A 16,749-nucleotide genomic window follows, 5' to 3' on the forward strand; every position below is an offset into this window, starting at 1 on the left:
GGGTAACTCTAGGCCATTTCTCACCTGAATGTACTACTTTAGAACTGGTTAGTGTATCCCTGGAAAATATAAGTAAACACTTAACCTTTTTTCAGGCAATTTTCTTTATTACATTATTAATGTGCTGGGGTTGAACAGGTTTAACTGAGTACCTTTGCATCTATGTCCACTCATTTTCTATAGAACATAGATCTACACTTCACAATAGGAACTTAAAAACACAGACTTTGTTGTCTTTAGCTATTTTCTAACTAATTTGGTGGTGTGTTTAAGTTGATGTCCATTTGGTCGACTCATTTGTGACCAAGCTTAAACTTCCTGGTTGATATCTTAAATTGTTCCTTCAAAATTTTCCATTTAATGTTTTTCCTCAAGACTTAGTCCTTCCTTCCACAGAACACGCAAACCATGATGCTGCCGGTAGGCCTGTCACGGTAAACGATAAGTCAATTAATCGAACGATAAATTAAAACTACCGCCTTTATTGTTTCTTCCGGCCTTTTTCTCTTTCTGTTGATGACACTGAATGAAAAAAGGGTCAACTCTGGTGCTCTCCACTGACTCCTCTCTTCCTCGTATCCTTAGTGTAATGCCCAGCGCACACTACACCATCTTAGAGCTGTCGGCCCATTTTCAAAACTTGAGAGACCACACATTAGCCGACAGAAATCTTAGGTATAACTGTTCAACTGTTATAACTGATCAGGTATAACTGATCAGGTATATAACCTGATCCTAATTTGCACCTGGGAAGGTATTCTGAGCAAAAATATATTAAAACTATACTTTAAAGTGTAAAACGGTTAGTAGAGTTTAGCTTCACTGCCATTTAATTTATATAAAATAATATCAACTTAAATATTTTGTTTTTACTGAAATGCTGCCAGAAAAGTTTTAACACTTCAAATAGTCGATCCATTAAGGTTGAGTCAACTCAGAGTGCAGTTGGAGCCGCAGTTTATGAAAGGAAGCTCACTCCCTGTTATTGATGACATTAAATTAAGTCAATAGAAAATAGGACATCAACATATCTAGAAATAATAATGTAAAGAAAAACAACAAAAAGAAACTATAAAAAGATATCAAATCAATAAATTGTCTGGGCCTCACATTGAGGTTGCATCAATGAGTCTATTAGTGCCCCGAGTGATTGATTTGATCAGGAAATCGGAAATCCACCGACCCAACCGGCTGAGCCACTCCAAGCATTTAGCATGCCGCAGTGAGTGAGTCTTTATCATGACACACAGAGTGTCTGCATAGTATAGCATGAGATAAAATAACATTACCAGGTAAATGCTGCCACATTTGGGTCAAACTGGGGTAAATTCAGTAGTTGCGGTGCCTTGTTTTGCATCTCTGTAGATTTCTTCAACATGTCACAAAAAAATCTCTTGCAGCCTGCCACAGATCACATTACATACCCACATTATCAACTGTGTACAAAGGAAATGCTGCAGCATTAAGTACTTATAGCTGTGCATCTCTACAAGTCATACATAATGCAGACATGCAGCAGTGTGACGATGGGATAGATTCAGTTCAGATTTTGGTCCAGCTTCTTCCAATCCTCATTACTAGGAAGTTACATTAAAACAAAACAACACAGTGTTCATGCTTTGAAACAGAGAAAAAGTGGCCAAGCTTCAGTGAGTGTGAATGCAGACTGAAACAAGGCTGTCTACATGCAGCCTGCGTGTGTGCGTGAGCGAGAGAGAGTTTCCCTCTTTATGTGTCTTTGCTTGGGCGGGTGTGTGTGTGTGTGTGTGTGAGTGAGAGTACACATTTCCCTTGCCTTTTTTTCAGTTCAGCAGAACCTCATTAATTCAGCAGGAATGGAAATCATTTCTGCATGGAGAGCACAGGAGACAGAAAGAGACGGAGAGGAAGACGCATGGAAGGTTGCGTGTGTACGGGCGTGCGCGGGTGTGTGTGTGTGTGTGTGGGAGGTGGGAGGTTTCAGTATTCAGGCCCCAATGAATACTGAAATTTCTTTATTGGAAATCATCCCATTCTCAAAAATAACTTCTGACAAAATTACACAACAATTTATGTTATTAGAAAAATAATTCCACACTAAAACATGAGCATTACCTCAGTACCCCACTGCCTGACTCTGCCCTCTGCTTGACCGCTCTTAGGATATAACACATATGCCATATCTTAGTTTGGATCAACCCAGAGTTAAATCTTATAAGATTTTTGCAGTTCCTTCTGAAAACGGAGGCGGCAAACAACCAAACACAGCTCATGTCCAGATGGATACATTAATAAAAAGGTAATCTTCCTCATGTAGCAGCAGATCAGAGCGGAGCCTCCCTCCCCCGTCGATCTTGAGGCCCGCCACCAGACAATATGGAGCAGACAGTAATCTGGCCATGCACTGAAGAGATTACAGCATCCAGCAGAACCGTTCGGCAAAGAGGAGAGCGGCTCAGTTGGGTTCAACGGCTGCTTTTCTCACAGGGAAACGGACACCCCGGGTGATGAGCCAAAACAACACAAAGCGGCGTAACAAGAAAAACAAGAAGCAAGCAGCCGAAGCCTCCTGTTTCTCTGTAACTCGCCAAGCGACGGCTGGAAGCACACAATCCTTCAGAGCGAGCTGACCTTTTCAGGAGGCAACAGAGTGCAGAACAGTCCGCTGTAGTCCATCTCTATTCCAAATGTCAATTTTCACACTGAAGATGTGATCAGGCTCAGTTGGACGGGACACATGAAGGGACCGGCACATGTAGTGCGTTAACAAACCGTCTGACTTTCTTAAAAATCGGATTTTGCGTACACACACACACCGTGCAGCCGTGGACAGACAAAACAAAGCTAAACCAACTTCAAACATCCAGTCAACAACGAGGCAGATGCGCTGCCCTATTTATCCACTGAACTTAATCATAACAGATATAAATAACTGATCTGAGGGCTTACATCCAGACAGACGAGTCGAGGTTGGAAGTTCACACAGTGCAGTTGTTGCTAAGTACAGGAGGTGGATTCTTGTGATTTTTCAGTCCTCTCAGAGTTATTAACCCCAAACGGCAGCAGGGCAGCCTGCACGCCCATGTGCTGACCTGGAGGCTTTCTGACTGCAGCTGCACAGCTCATTCGGCAGAACGCATCAAATCCACACAAAGATAAATTTTCTGAGAAAATCATTATCTCCAAACAGTTTTAGCTGTGGGAAATCTGGACCAAAAGTTCTTTAGTGTGGTTGTATTCTTCTACTTTTACTCTAATACCCCTAAATTAAATCCAGTGAGATTGACTGTCTAAGTAAATAGTCTACCTGAGTCTAATTTAATCTCAGTGCAAATCTTGGTATTCAGAGAGGACATCAGAGGTTTTCAGCATTAGAGAACAACCTGTGATAGTGTAATAAAGACCAAGGAGCATGCCACACAATTAAGGGATAGAATGTGCATATGTTTAAAGAAGAGTTGAGATGACAAAATATTATTCCAAGCTTTTGAGCTCTGCTCAATTTCTCCATCCAAAAATGATAAGAATATTCCAAAACTGACAGGCTTTGCAACGAGACAATTAGTTATGAGAACCAGCCAGGAGGTGGATGGCAATTCTGGAGGAGCTGCAGAGATCCACAGTTCAGGTTAGAGAATCTGTCAACTACAAGACACTTATTAATGATGCACTGAAAGAAATCTAATCTTTGTGAAAGAGAGGAAACAGGAAAAACAGTCTTGGAAAGAAAGGCAGTTTACTCTGATCAGATACAAAATTCAACACACAATCTTCGTGCTGGATACTTTTCTTCAACAAAAACCAAGAAGCCAATCAGAATGGATAAAAATAAAAAGCATGTGAAAACAAAATATACACACAATGCTTGAAAGTAATACTTGAACAAAACCTGTTAGAGGCTTTCAAAGACTCGGGATCGAAACAAAAGTTCACATTCCAGCAGGAAACTCTAAACCTGTGGCCAGTGGTACAATGGAATAGTTTGGACCATATGTACATGTTAAGAGTGGCCCAGTCAGCATCCAAACTTCAAAATAATTGAAAACAAGAGGTAAAAAAAACAAAAAAAAACATGGATGTTTACAAATTCTCTTCATTCAAGCTGATGGAGCTTGAGCTTTCTGTTTCTGTCGGCAGATTTGCAACAAAAGGAAATGCTGATAAGTTTTACCTACGATGGTCGATCCATCACATAAAATTACAATAAAATGCATTGAAAATTTTCTATTGTAACGTTGCTATATGAGTTCATCGAGACGTTTCACCATCTTTGAGCTGTGAAATTAGTGTGTGCACATCAAACAGGCACAAGCAACAACCCATCTCTATTGTTATATAACTTTTACCATGAAGCCCGGCTCATCCACATCTGCCCGCTGTCTGGGCCATCAGCAGCTTTTCACAAACAGCTTTAAAACTGTGGGAACAATCCGAGATGGCCATTTAAGGCTGCATGACTTATGTACTCAGCTTAAAATGTTTTGGCTGGCCATCGGCTTTGTTGCTTTAAAAAAATGGACCAGGTTCCAAAACACTAAGAGATCTGCTATTGTTATCTTTAAACAGGAATTTATCTCCCCAGTGTTGCGCCATAATGGGTTTGACAAGACAAAACCTAAAACCATTTATTAAAGTGATGCATAAAGTGTTAGGGAAGCTGCCATTGTTATTTCTACAAGTAACTCACCGATAAAGATGTTGTGTCAAGGCTAAGAAGGAATGCTGAGATATTTAGGTTTCTTGTTTTATGTGTTTTTAGTCATGAGTAGAACATAAGCTCATGTACCGTAAGGATTGGCTGAAATGAGCCTTCAAAATTCAGTCCAATAAATATTGAGTAATTAGGAAGACTTTAAAATTGACGAACTATGACAGAATAGCATTAAATATATATCACAGTAAAGCTACAAGCCCAAATTCAGTCAAGTACAGAAAGCTCAAAATAGCAGCAACTTAATGTGAACAGGAGAGAAAGTTCAAGAAAGAAAAAAGTCTTGAAGCTAGAGAAAGACAACTGTGGGAGATCAAGAGTCTTAAATAAGGGCGGATGATTTGATCTTGTAATCATAGACAGGAAAATGGGAAACAAAAAGGTGTTGATGTGCCATTGTAATCTGAGCACAGAAGAGACAACAAGTAATTAGAAACTTACCTTTACTGCTTTGTTCTGTTGCCTAACTTTCTTTTTTCTGTTCCTTCTCTGTGGTTATGTACAGTATTGTAATATTATTCCTTTCCTACAGGTCAATGATATCCGGATATTTAGGAAAATATCATCTTAACCAATATGCTGTAAGCAAAACAGTGCAGTTCCTGCAATGAGGCGGCAGTCTGAAGTTTACCATTTAGGAATGGAAATAAACATAGAGTCTGTTTTTAAGTAATTCGTGATTTAGTTTGAATAAAGCTAATAAACAAAACCATGTTTCGGATTTTTTAGTATTTGCATCCACCAAGTCTCAACAAATCTTCTCAGAACTTGAAAAAGTCAGGAACTCATCCCTCTGTGAAAGCCTTTTGAGATCTTAGCTGCAGATTTTAGCTCCAACACTGACTTGTTTGCAGTCAATCGTCCACCAGAAAACATTCAGAGGGCAGCAGCTGTTTGGGTGGAAAAGCCTCGTCGACGTCAGAGGATGACGGAAAGGCGTCAGGAACTCAAATAACCACCCGTCACGACCAAGGTAAGCAGAATACCATCACTGAATGCTGAACACATTGAACCGTGAGCAGATGGACAACAGCAGCAGAAGACCACACCAGGTGCCGCTCCTAGAACAGGAGAGGGAGGCAATCTGCATTGACTCACTGAAACTGAACAGTAACAAATTAGAAAAACTGCCTGAACCGACACGTCTCTGTTTTAGCAGCAACATTCAGATGGTAGGGCCAGGATTTGTTGTAAACAACATGAAGGCATTACTCCATCGTGCCTCGTTTCAGCGGTTCAGACTGGAGGGGACATCAGATTTAAACTGCAACGTTAAGTGAAGTTGGACAACGTACTGCCTACTTAAGCTATTTTATCATGCGTAGCTGTTAATTTTCTTAATACCAATACTTAAAATTTTGGATATGTTGGACACTGCTGATCACCCCAAGGCTCTTAAGTTGTTCTTGTTGTTGTTGTTATGCTGAGACGACTATAAAATCATATTGTTACCCCCATAAATTATTTTTTCTTCCTTCTTTTATTTCTGTCTTACATTGTTCCCTCCTCATTCTTAAATATAATGTAAGGATTTATTTTTAACTGCCACAACCTGATAAACACGCTTCTTACTTTTATGGGTATATGCGCAATTTGGAGGCGTTGTCCCTTCTACAACACCTTCCAGTTAGAAGTTTAATTTACTCTGGAACTAAGCTGGTTACTTTAACTAAATATTTAGTTAACATAGTAAATATTTAATTTGAAGTTACATGGTTAGCTATAAATGCATGTGTGCATATGTACACAAAAAGAAAAAGTGCACTGCTTGAGAGTGTGATGAGCGTTTTGACATTAGGAGGCAAAGACAAAGGCGCAGCCTACAGATGGATGCTAAGTGTACTAAGACTAATGAACAGGCGTGGTGATGAAATCGGGAGGGCCCGAGGTTATAATCATAAGTAGTTTGGAGAACTAAAGGAGCCAGGTGTGGCGGCCGTCACAGAGGTAATCAGTGCACCAATGGGGAGTCATTTCTTTCATAGCGAGCGTGCTGCCAAGTACCTGGAATAAAAATAATCATTACGCTGCATTAAAGTCGCTGTCTGTAAATATGCCCAGGGCGGCAGTAAAACACGCTCACGGTGGCCCATGCACCTTAAAGCACACATGTGTGAATATGTAAAAGCCCACATATGGAAATGACATTAATGTAAATGTTTCTAAGGTTTGGATGTTTTTCTGCACAAATGGTGAAAGAAAAATCCAAAAATCCTCCCTGCTTATTTGCTGCCTTCATGCCGTCATTGCAAAACAAATAAACAAACAAAAAAAAAAAAAAAAAAAAGGCGAGCTTTTAACAGAAACTGTCCTCCAAATATAATCCAACAGCCAAATAATTACCCCCATCCCTCCTCTGAAACTTCCAAGTGTTATTTTAGCAACAGAAACCCCAACAGAGGCTCCAACTGGATCTCTTTCACACATTTATTCTGCCTCTCAGCATAGCTGCCTTTAGAAAATCTGAGGATTAAGTCTGCATTTAGCAGAATTTAAATTGCAAATAAGGCTTTGTAATTGTTTTAGTTTAATCCATGCAGGGAGGGCCCCACTGTAATGCAAAGTTTACAGAGCAAGAGCAACTTGGTTCATCTGAGGAAAGCCTGTGCTTGTGTCACAGATTGGTTCAATGACACTAAAGGAAAGGGTCCAACCAGCTTTCTGCACACACACACACACATTGCAACATGTACATATGCACCGATGCTGGAAGATGCACTCCTACACAGCACTTGAACTGAAAAGCTCGGGGTAGCCAGTTTATTTTGGTCGGGAGTTTGGGTGCCCAGCTGGTACTTCAGACTGGTGGACTGGCAGAGCAGTGGCAGACAGAAGACGCTCTCACACACAGACGCATGCTGAGTGCCAGGGACACACAGCGCCAGGCAGCAGCGTCTGCCAACAACAAGCCTGCCCACTGTTACAAAGACAGACCAAGCCTGAGGAGGAAGGCCAAGCAGAGTTTAACAGAGGGGCAGGAGCAAAGTAAAAGTGGACCAAGAAAATGAAAAGGACGGGGTGCCGAAAAGTTGTTTAACTCGAGGAATACTTTCATTACTCTGGTTTCTTAATTTACACAGCTTCACTGAGTTGGAAGAGTTAATTTAGCCAGTGGTGGAACTTGTTTTAGACTAAATTACAGCTACAGAAATCACCTACCATGCTCAATGTGCTTTTGGTGGCAGCACAAGATGAATAAAACGTCTTAAATCAGCTAAAGATGCTTAAAATTAGCATCTGGCCATTTTGGTTAGTGAGAACTGCTTTCAATGAAGGCACTTCTTTTTCTGTTACACATTTGTTTATGGCCAAATATTCTCTCTAAATGATAGCTTCCTCCACAAACCGATTCAAGTTGTCAACTTTGGTCCCTCTTGCTGCCACTGTTTGTTTTGTTAAAGGACTGAGGCAGCAAAGGGGACTGAAGTCAACCCGACACTTTTACTCCTGCGAGGGTGAGCAGGGACTTGAACTGGTGTACATCACGAAGACATTTTAGACGTTCTGGGAGCCAGTCACTTGGCAGAGTCTATGACCCTGTCCCAATACTTGCACTTTCACCTTTCTGACCTTAAATCAGGGGTGGGCACTCCTGGTCCTCGAGGGCCGGTGTCCTACAACTCTTAGATGTCTCCCTTGTCCAACACACCTGAATCCAATATCTGAATCACCTCCCAAGTGCAGTCAGGTTCTCCAGAGTCCTGCTAATGATCTCATTATTTGACTCAGGTGAGTTGAAGTAGAGACACATCTAAAAGTTGCAGGAGACCGGCCCTGGAGGCCTGGAGTTGCCCAACCTTGCCTTAAATCAGTGCTTCTCAATTCCAGTCATCAGGCCCCCCCTGCTCTGCGTGTTTTAGATGTGCCTCTATTCCAGAACAGCTGATTCAAATGATTGCATGACCATCAAGTGCTGCAGAAGCCTGTTAATCACCTACAGATTCAATCCAGGTGTGTAGCAGAAGGGAAACACCTAAAACATGCAGGGCGCGGGCAGAGGGGGGGGTGAGGACCGGAATTGAGAAACGCTGCCTTAAATGCACGAATCCGCTGAAGCATGTGAGAGCCTAACGTGCCCCAATTCCTTGGTGGTCTTTTGCCCCATTTGCACCCTTTATCCAAACTTCAGCCACGTCCACATCCAAGAGGACTTAGACAAAGTGTATACCCACATTTCATTCCTGCACGTGACATTTTGAACTAAAAGGTGGAAACATGGCAATGTATCTGTTTTCAAACATAAAGTATTTAAATAGTTTTTGTTTCACTCCACTGTACATGTGTGAAAACTATCGAATTTTCCTCTGTATTCAACAAGTCATAGCAAAGCACATTTGAACAGTCCAATATCTCCTGCAATGATTTTGGAAAGCAAAAATACCTATACTGGAAAAAAAGATGTGATGTAGATGTACTACATCACATCTTTATTTTCTTCATCCTACCTTCATACAGGCTGTTAAATTGTGTGAGTAAAAAGCACTCATAGATCTGCTTAAAATCTAGCAGTCAAACTTCTGTTAATACACCAAATATTTCTTATATATATATATATGTATATATATATGAGCTCCAGGCTGAGCCGTCTTAATTTAGGAACCTGATATAAAAGAAGGAAATGGCCTCTGATCTGTCTGTGGGTGTTAACCTACAGGAGTGTATGTTTAAAGATAGTTTCTGCTTCCTTGGATTCTTGGATTTGACTGACAATCCCTCTAACTATCATCACAGCTTTAGATCTAATGAGGAATGGCAGTAATAGAGAGCTGCAAGCCCTTTTTTCCCCTCAGCTAGGAGAAAAGATGTGGAGCTTCATAGGTGGAAAAAAGTTGATTTTTACTGAAAAGAGATTTACTCGGTGAAACTGTGCAATTCTCCGTAATTTGAGGGCAAAAGTTGAAGGGTAAAAGCAGAAAAAAGCCTTAAAAGTGGAGTCACTTTTTTGGCATTTGTGCAGGTTAGAGTGTTGTATAATCACAGTTGACAAAGATGTGATAAATGTAAACCATTTTTTTTTTAAATTATCGAAGCTCATTTTATTTCCTGAAATTAGCAAACTGAAGTAGAAATGGTAGTCAAATGAGTTGGCACAGAAAGCAGCCTTCGTTCAAAGTGTTCATAGGCATTAACAGATAACTGGGTTAGGGAAATTAAATGGGACTTTGATGGGTGTAAAGTCTTCAGGGCTCGGCCTCCACAATATCCAAGTAGATGACATTTACGCTGGTCTGACTAGCGGGGCAGCATGCAGGAGGCTAACACCAAAAGTCAAAAATGCAGACTTCAACAGGAGTTCCCGGTGTCTTCGGACACTTGTTTCCACCCGAGCGTCGTTACATCTCCAAATCCTTTTTTTTTTTTTTGTGTGCGTCTCCGCTGTATCACCGTGTCATTTATCTGTCTTCATGTGTCCGTCTCCATGTCTGTTTCTGTCAGAGATCCAGCAGCTTGAGATCAAATGCTGAACCCCAGCTCAGCACAAGCCTGCACAGAATGAACCTGTAAGGGAGGCAACCATAAACACTATTTGATCTCGTGCTTCTGTCACTTCTAGACCTCCACACACAGACACAGCTTGAGGGCAGCATTTTCAGGCTTTGTTGCCTCCCTCAGATAGAGGAAGGTATACACACAGACACAGGAGCCGACTGGCCTTTTTCATTTAGGCTGTAACAACGGTAAACAACGCTGCACAAAGGCAGCATCCTCTCGCTCAGCCTGCTGCCTGCACTCCACGTGCTGTTTGATATTAAAAGACAGAACAGGAGTGAATGGAGGAGGAGAGGTGGCGCTGGGGATGGTCGGAGGACGGACAGAATAGGACACAACGTTATGGTCTAATCTGAAAATAACCAGGAGAATCTGTATGAAGAAGATATCAAAACAAGCCGAGTCCAGGTTGCATCCTCTGTCTATACCCACTCCTCCTGCAGCATGGGTGTTATTATTATTTCTGCATGTCGTCATGCCGCTTCACTCCTTCCCTCGAGCGAGGAAGCGGGCACCGCTGGCATCCAGCCAGATTAGCCAATCAATCTCCTCCAAGAAAGAGAACGTGGAACAGAGAAGAAAAGAGAGAAAGAGCAGCAGGAGAGGTCTGGAGGAGGGATGGAGAAAAAGACCTGAGAGAAACTGAAGCGGGGAAGATGGTGCAGGATGAGTAAAATTGTGCCTTTGAAAGAAGAGCAAAGACCGATAGAGGGAAAAAAAGAAAAGGAGACCGGTTGAAAGTGAGCACCTGGTGCAGCAACACAGCAAGCAGCAGTGATGGAAAACACACAGAACGCCGCACATGGCGTCCAGACAAAAGCTCGGCCATCAGCGGTTGTTTACAGAGCGCGGCTCCTCCCCTCCTGCCACCTGTTACTGTGGTTGAGCTGAACAAATGTTTAACCCTCTCAAAGAGTCCCCCAGCAACAGCCAGCAGAGCATCTCCATCCATCCGCAGACTGCCACTCCGAGTTGAGCAGCTCAGCTTAGCGCTCTTCTTCCTCCATATCTATTCATGTGGACTAATCGATCAGGAGCTGAAACGCTAACAGGACATGTATCACCAACTACTTTGACGACATGTCAAACACTCCTCTAGTTAAAAAGCTTGACTTGTATTTCTGTTGTGTTGTGAAATTTAAGGTTTTCTGATATTTACAGAGTTTTCTAAAATTAAAAACCTTCATTGCTTCCAATGTAAACCTAAAAGTGGAACTGGTTAAAATACCTGAAGAGGATAATTTGTAATAAAAAGAAAATGATGATCAGGTTTTGTTTAAAATGTTGCACTTGTCATAGTTCATGACTTTTTGGACACTTTTTGCTTCACTAAAAACATTTAAATCAAATGTAAACTTTTAAAAGTAAACTGACTTAGTATTTAATACAGTATAGTCCTCATACAGCCATGAAGACAAATACATTTCAGTATGAGATTCTCACACTATGATAATTTCACACTTTCAGAGAATGGCAGTAACTTTAAAAGTTATTTTTACAGTGAAAAAAATAACAGAATTTATTCACTCTAAGTTTTAGTTTTATTAACAAAATTTATATTTGACTTACAGAAAAAGACTGACTGCACAGCAACAGGTGTGTTGAGTTTAAGGACTTTGTAACTCTTAAATCCATTACTCATGTTCTCTTGATGAGGTTAGGGGAATATGTATTTACACATAAACAATATTTTTCTTTTAATTCTGGATTCAGAATCACTTCATTAATTATTATTATTTTTTTTTTTAAATTTAGCTCCTGGAATAATGCAAAGTTTATTTTTAAGTTTCAGTTATCAGAAAGTAAGTCTGAATTCAGTTGTTTAAATTTTTTTATGTCAGAGAAACCATATGATCAGTGTTATAATTAACCATTGACCTGGAAACAAGCCGGCTAGTTTGCATTTCCATGCCAGAGTTGTCATTCCCTATTAAAATAAAATAAAAAGCAAAACAAACCCCTAAATTATTAATAAAAAAATCTACAATTAAGCAAGAATGCTAGAAAACTCTAAAGTAGAGACACCTCAGCACCATCAGTGTATTTCAAGATATTTCTTTCAGGAAACAAATAAAATCTGAAACTCAAGATTTAATGTGGTTAATAAACCAGTAACCCACAAAAAACCAATATAGAACCATTGTGAAACACACTAAGCAATTTACTTAAGTAAAAAATAATCAGATTTTCTCCTTTCAATAATTATGAAGCCTTTCCATAACTGTAAAAATACTACAAGAAATACTATACTTTAAGTAAATCTCTTAAAGTAAATTGTTGTCTATTTTTCCCCTTAAGCCTGATTGTCAGAATAAAAACATTGGGAAAAAAATCAAGTCAAACAAACAACTCTTCTCCCGACACACAAAACGCTTTTCTGTTTTCCTCCTGACTTTTCTGCCAGCTATCATCATCTTCATCAGTCGACCAAAAGCTTGCTGGAGTCAGTGAAGTGCTGTGACGTGAGTGACGCATTTGTGGCACTAAAGCTGTGACTCTCCGCAGGCGGCGAACCCAGCCTTGCGAGAGCGGCAGATGTTTGGGGTCGCGACCTCCAGCTGGGGCGAAGCAAAAAAAGTCTGCAGCGAGGCCGAGCGAGCGTAAGGTTTCCTGAAAGACTCGGTTTGTCTCGGACCGCGAGAGAGCGTGCGCGCGCGTCGGCCGAGCGCAAAACAAGAGGCTCCTTCTTTTAACGCAAACGCTTCACGAGTGTGTGTGCGCAGACGCGAGTTCCTGTCCGTCCGTAAACATGTTTGCCTTCTTCATCACAAAGCTCGCGTGCTTTAATCACTCATATTGCATTACAAAAGACATGCTCTTATAATCAAACACATTTCCTCAACAAAGCACTCTTTTGAGGATCGTCCAAATTCCCAAAGAGAAAGAGGACTGCGAGATGTGCCAATCTCTTTTAGGAAATAAACATGATTAAAAGGCAATGTGAAGAGGAAGGCTGAAATACAAATCCAACAATCAAGAAAGGAAAAGATTACTTTACAAGACTTCAGGCTCTTTATCATATGCTACCTCACTCAGTTTGAGTGTGTGCATTCATTTGCTTAAGAGTGTGGGTTTGTGTTATGCACATAAGCCTTGCTGCATGTGGGAGTGTTTACATGCAACCTGTAAAGTGATAAACAGAAAATTCCCGATTTACAGGTGAAGCCCACCAGCTACCCAGACAGGCAAAGGGCTCTAGATCTGGGACTGCGTCCAGAGATCCAATTCCACCACACTCCCCTGGATTAGCTGTCAACCAGTCTCCCAGATCTGGGGATTAGCATGTTATTTTTCAGTATCTCTCCCCAAACTCAAGAGTCTGGGATCAAGTCTCCACCACTGCTCTCAGTGATGGACGTTGAGATGTGGCTCCAAATCAAGCCAAACTGAGACATGAGAATCCAGATCTCTAACTAAGACTGTTGCACTCGCTTTATGTTTCCTGGCAACAAAATTAGCCCAGGGGAGCTGGGGATCTAAATTTCAATTTAAAGTACTTTGCTTATATTTTTCTCATTGTCATCTCAGGCAGATATCCCAGAGAAAACAACAGATTACATCTAAAAGATGAGTCCTGGTCTGTCCTTCACATGTTCTCCGTTCGCCATCCTTGTCGAGCGGCGCGCAGAGCGACGCATGTGCAGCTCCTGGGAGCCGTGTTGTTTTTCACTCTGTAATCTGGGCAGACTCAGGGGAACGAGGGATCCGTTATCAGCAAGGGGCCGTGATGGAGACTCGATCAGGCCGTCTGTCTGCGGGGACCAGGGAGCTGAAGTTAATCAGAGGCCGACAGACCCCCTCATTACCCCGAGGATTCACACACCGCGACCCTGACACGCTCTCCGTCTCTTTCTGTCGCACAGACACACACTTACAAAAAGCATGAAAGCTCGCTCACACTTTCACCTTCTCTTTTTAGCCTTCAGCGGGAACTCTGCCACACCCTCTGGGATCTTACTTCAGATTAAGTTCAACATCAAGAATCAGCTGAAAACCAAAGGAAATACTGCCTAACTCTTTCTGATCACATGTCCAGCCCCTCTTTTAAGGTTACTTTGCGATGTACATTATACAATTAATCTTAAACTCAACATGTTTTCTCAGTTGATGAAATTATGATGTCTATTTATTCACAAAACCCATTTAATCCTTGCAAGGTTTTAATAAGCTGGTTTCAGTCTGTGAGTGGTCAGTGGGTGAGTCAGACGCAAGTCAGTTAAACTAAAATGTTTGGTTTTGAGTTGTGGGAGGAAACGGGCAACCCAGAGAAAACACAAACCAACGTGCAAACTCCACATAGAACCCCATCCGCCAGGATAGAAACCCTGGACTTTCCTTCTGTGAAGCAAAAGTGTTAACAACTGCACCATCGAGCACATAGACAGAGGTTTAACAGTTTTGGCAGATAAAATTAGCCCTCCATGTTGAACATTTGATAAGTCTGACATCCTGAACTTGAAACCAGGCCAGAGGTCAAGCCACACTTCAAGTCTTAAAAAAACAAAAAAACTATACAATCGGACCTCTTAGTCACTATTTCTGTTCTGTCCTTTTGGAATTTTTTTTTTGTTGCTCCTTATTTATTCATCTTTGATACTTTGTCTTTTAGTTTTTATACTTGCTGCAACATAAATTGCTCAGTTTTGGATACGAATAAATCTGAAATCTGAAATCATTTTTACAATTCTGTAAAAATGTTCTGTCTCTCTTTTTCAAAGCCAAAGGAACCAACATGTACTCTCTTTCGGGCCGTTATTTATTTCTTCTTTCTAAATGGTTATCTCCACTAAATAAGTAGTGGATAAATAACCTGCCATTATTTGATTTGAGGTGCATTCACACAGCACTTCTGTGTCAAGCAGTTACAACAGCTGGGAATTTGGGGCGCTATTGCAAGAAGCTGCCCAGTACGAGCATCAAGAGAGGTGATGTGGCTCTGTGTATAAAAGACAAATGCAGCAAAGCAGAAAGAAAAGGGCAGCAGAAAACCAAAGAGTATGCTGTCCAGCTGGGCCTCCTCAGAAGCAGAGACAGGTATTGTGAGCATTTAAATGTTTTAAGATCACTTTTTATATGTCATTTCCTCCCTGCTTTTCTTTTTGCTTTCTGACTATAAGCAAACTGCATCAGCGATCCGTCTGTAACTGAACCAAGCTCCGGCATTTTCAGCAAGAGCTTGCTCGTTCGGTTCACAGCAGAGTTCAGATAAGCTTTCTGTGGAAATGAACTCTCCATTTAAAGGGTACAATTCAGCTCCGATGTGAGGGAACCCCCTAAACTTTAATTTGACACATTTTTCCATGTTTCAAATCTCGTCCTCTGCTGGCTAATTTTACGCAGCGAAGGACTTCAGCACATTTAAAGGCCCTGAACAACAGCAGAACTCAGATCTACACATTAAGCCATATATTGACCAGCGCTGTCAAACTGTAGCCATTAAAGAGCTGACACGCAGGAATCCAGCTGGCCTACCTCAGGAGAAAGGTGTAGGAAATTATATGGCATTTAGATTAATTAGACACAGTTGTTAGATTTAATTAACTACTAGGTTTAATTAACCATGTAATTAATCTTATGGTGGTCCAACACATGTACACGCGCAGACAAGCACGGAGGCAAACACATACACTCAACTAGTGCCCACATAGATATGAATAGTTCATGCGCAGCAAATGTAATCTGTTCAGTCGACAAGCGCTCGCACTTTTTTCTGTCAAACCTCACAAGAGAGTTCAGCTGAATGGGTGAATGGCTATGAGCTATAACAGCCTGAATGAAGAGCGTGTGGTAAGAATAGCACCTTTAATCCATTCCAGGTTTAACTCCTGCCCTCACAGGATGGTAATCTTACAGCTGATGCAGCGGCTCATTCAGTCAGCATCCACACACCCATGTAATCCTTTATCAAACATGTGCCAGGTAACATGCTGCAAACGTTTATCACGGTTCTGACAGATTCACAAAAGACACACATCAAAATAGGCATTTCAAGAAAAATCTGAGCAACTTTTCAAAAGATGAGAGGGTCAGGAAGGGTCACCGACCCTGACCTTTCCCACCGCCAAGTCAGACCCCGGTAGCCATAACAAGCGCCGCCTGGCAGCGTCTCCTTCATCGTGTGTGACTGTGACTGAGGGTGTTGGTGTTGGTGCCATTCTGTGGTCAGCCTGCTGCTTTGTGTGTTTCCACTTTACTGAGACCATGAGTGGACCAATAAGCAGCCGGGTATTATCCTGACCTTTCACCCCAGGAAGCAGAGAGTGGCTGGGACCAAAGGGGTCAGAACAGTCAACGGCTAAGCGACAAAGTTAAGCCGATGTAACAACAGGAAAGGGGAAAAACATATTGATTGTGGCAGGCTATATGTGAAGTAGCAGAAATTCAAAGATGGGACTCCAAGGGATTTTCCATAAAATATGAAGCTGGTGTTCTTGGGTCATACATTTTTAAAAGCAGAATATTTCAGCCATCTGCCTCGCAGTCTGTCCCATCCAGCATTAAAGCTGCATCGCATAAACACAGTCCGAAAAAAACGGAGCCGCAGCAGCATTATGACAACAATTACGGTC

General features: G+C 41.5%; 1 protein-coding gene across 4 annotated transcripts in view; it reads right to left on the bottom strand.

Annotated features, from left to right (window-relative positions):
* ssbp4 (single stranded DNA binding protein 4) overlaps positions 1 to 16,749 on the bottom strand; it is a 104,714-nt gene that overhangs the window by 56,189 nt on the left and 31,776 nt on the right. The gene's annotated exons all lie outside the window — the stretch shown is intronic.

This window comes from Gambusia affinis, linkage group LG10 (assembly GCF_019740435.1).
Source record: "Gambusia affinis linkage group LG10, SWU_Gaff_1.0, whole genome shotgun sequence".
Classification (NCBI taxonomy): Eukaryota; Metazoa; Chordata; class Actinopteri; order Cyprinodontiformes; family Poeciliidae; genus Gambusia; species Gambusia affinis.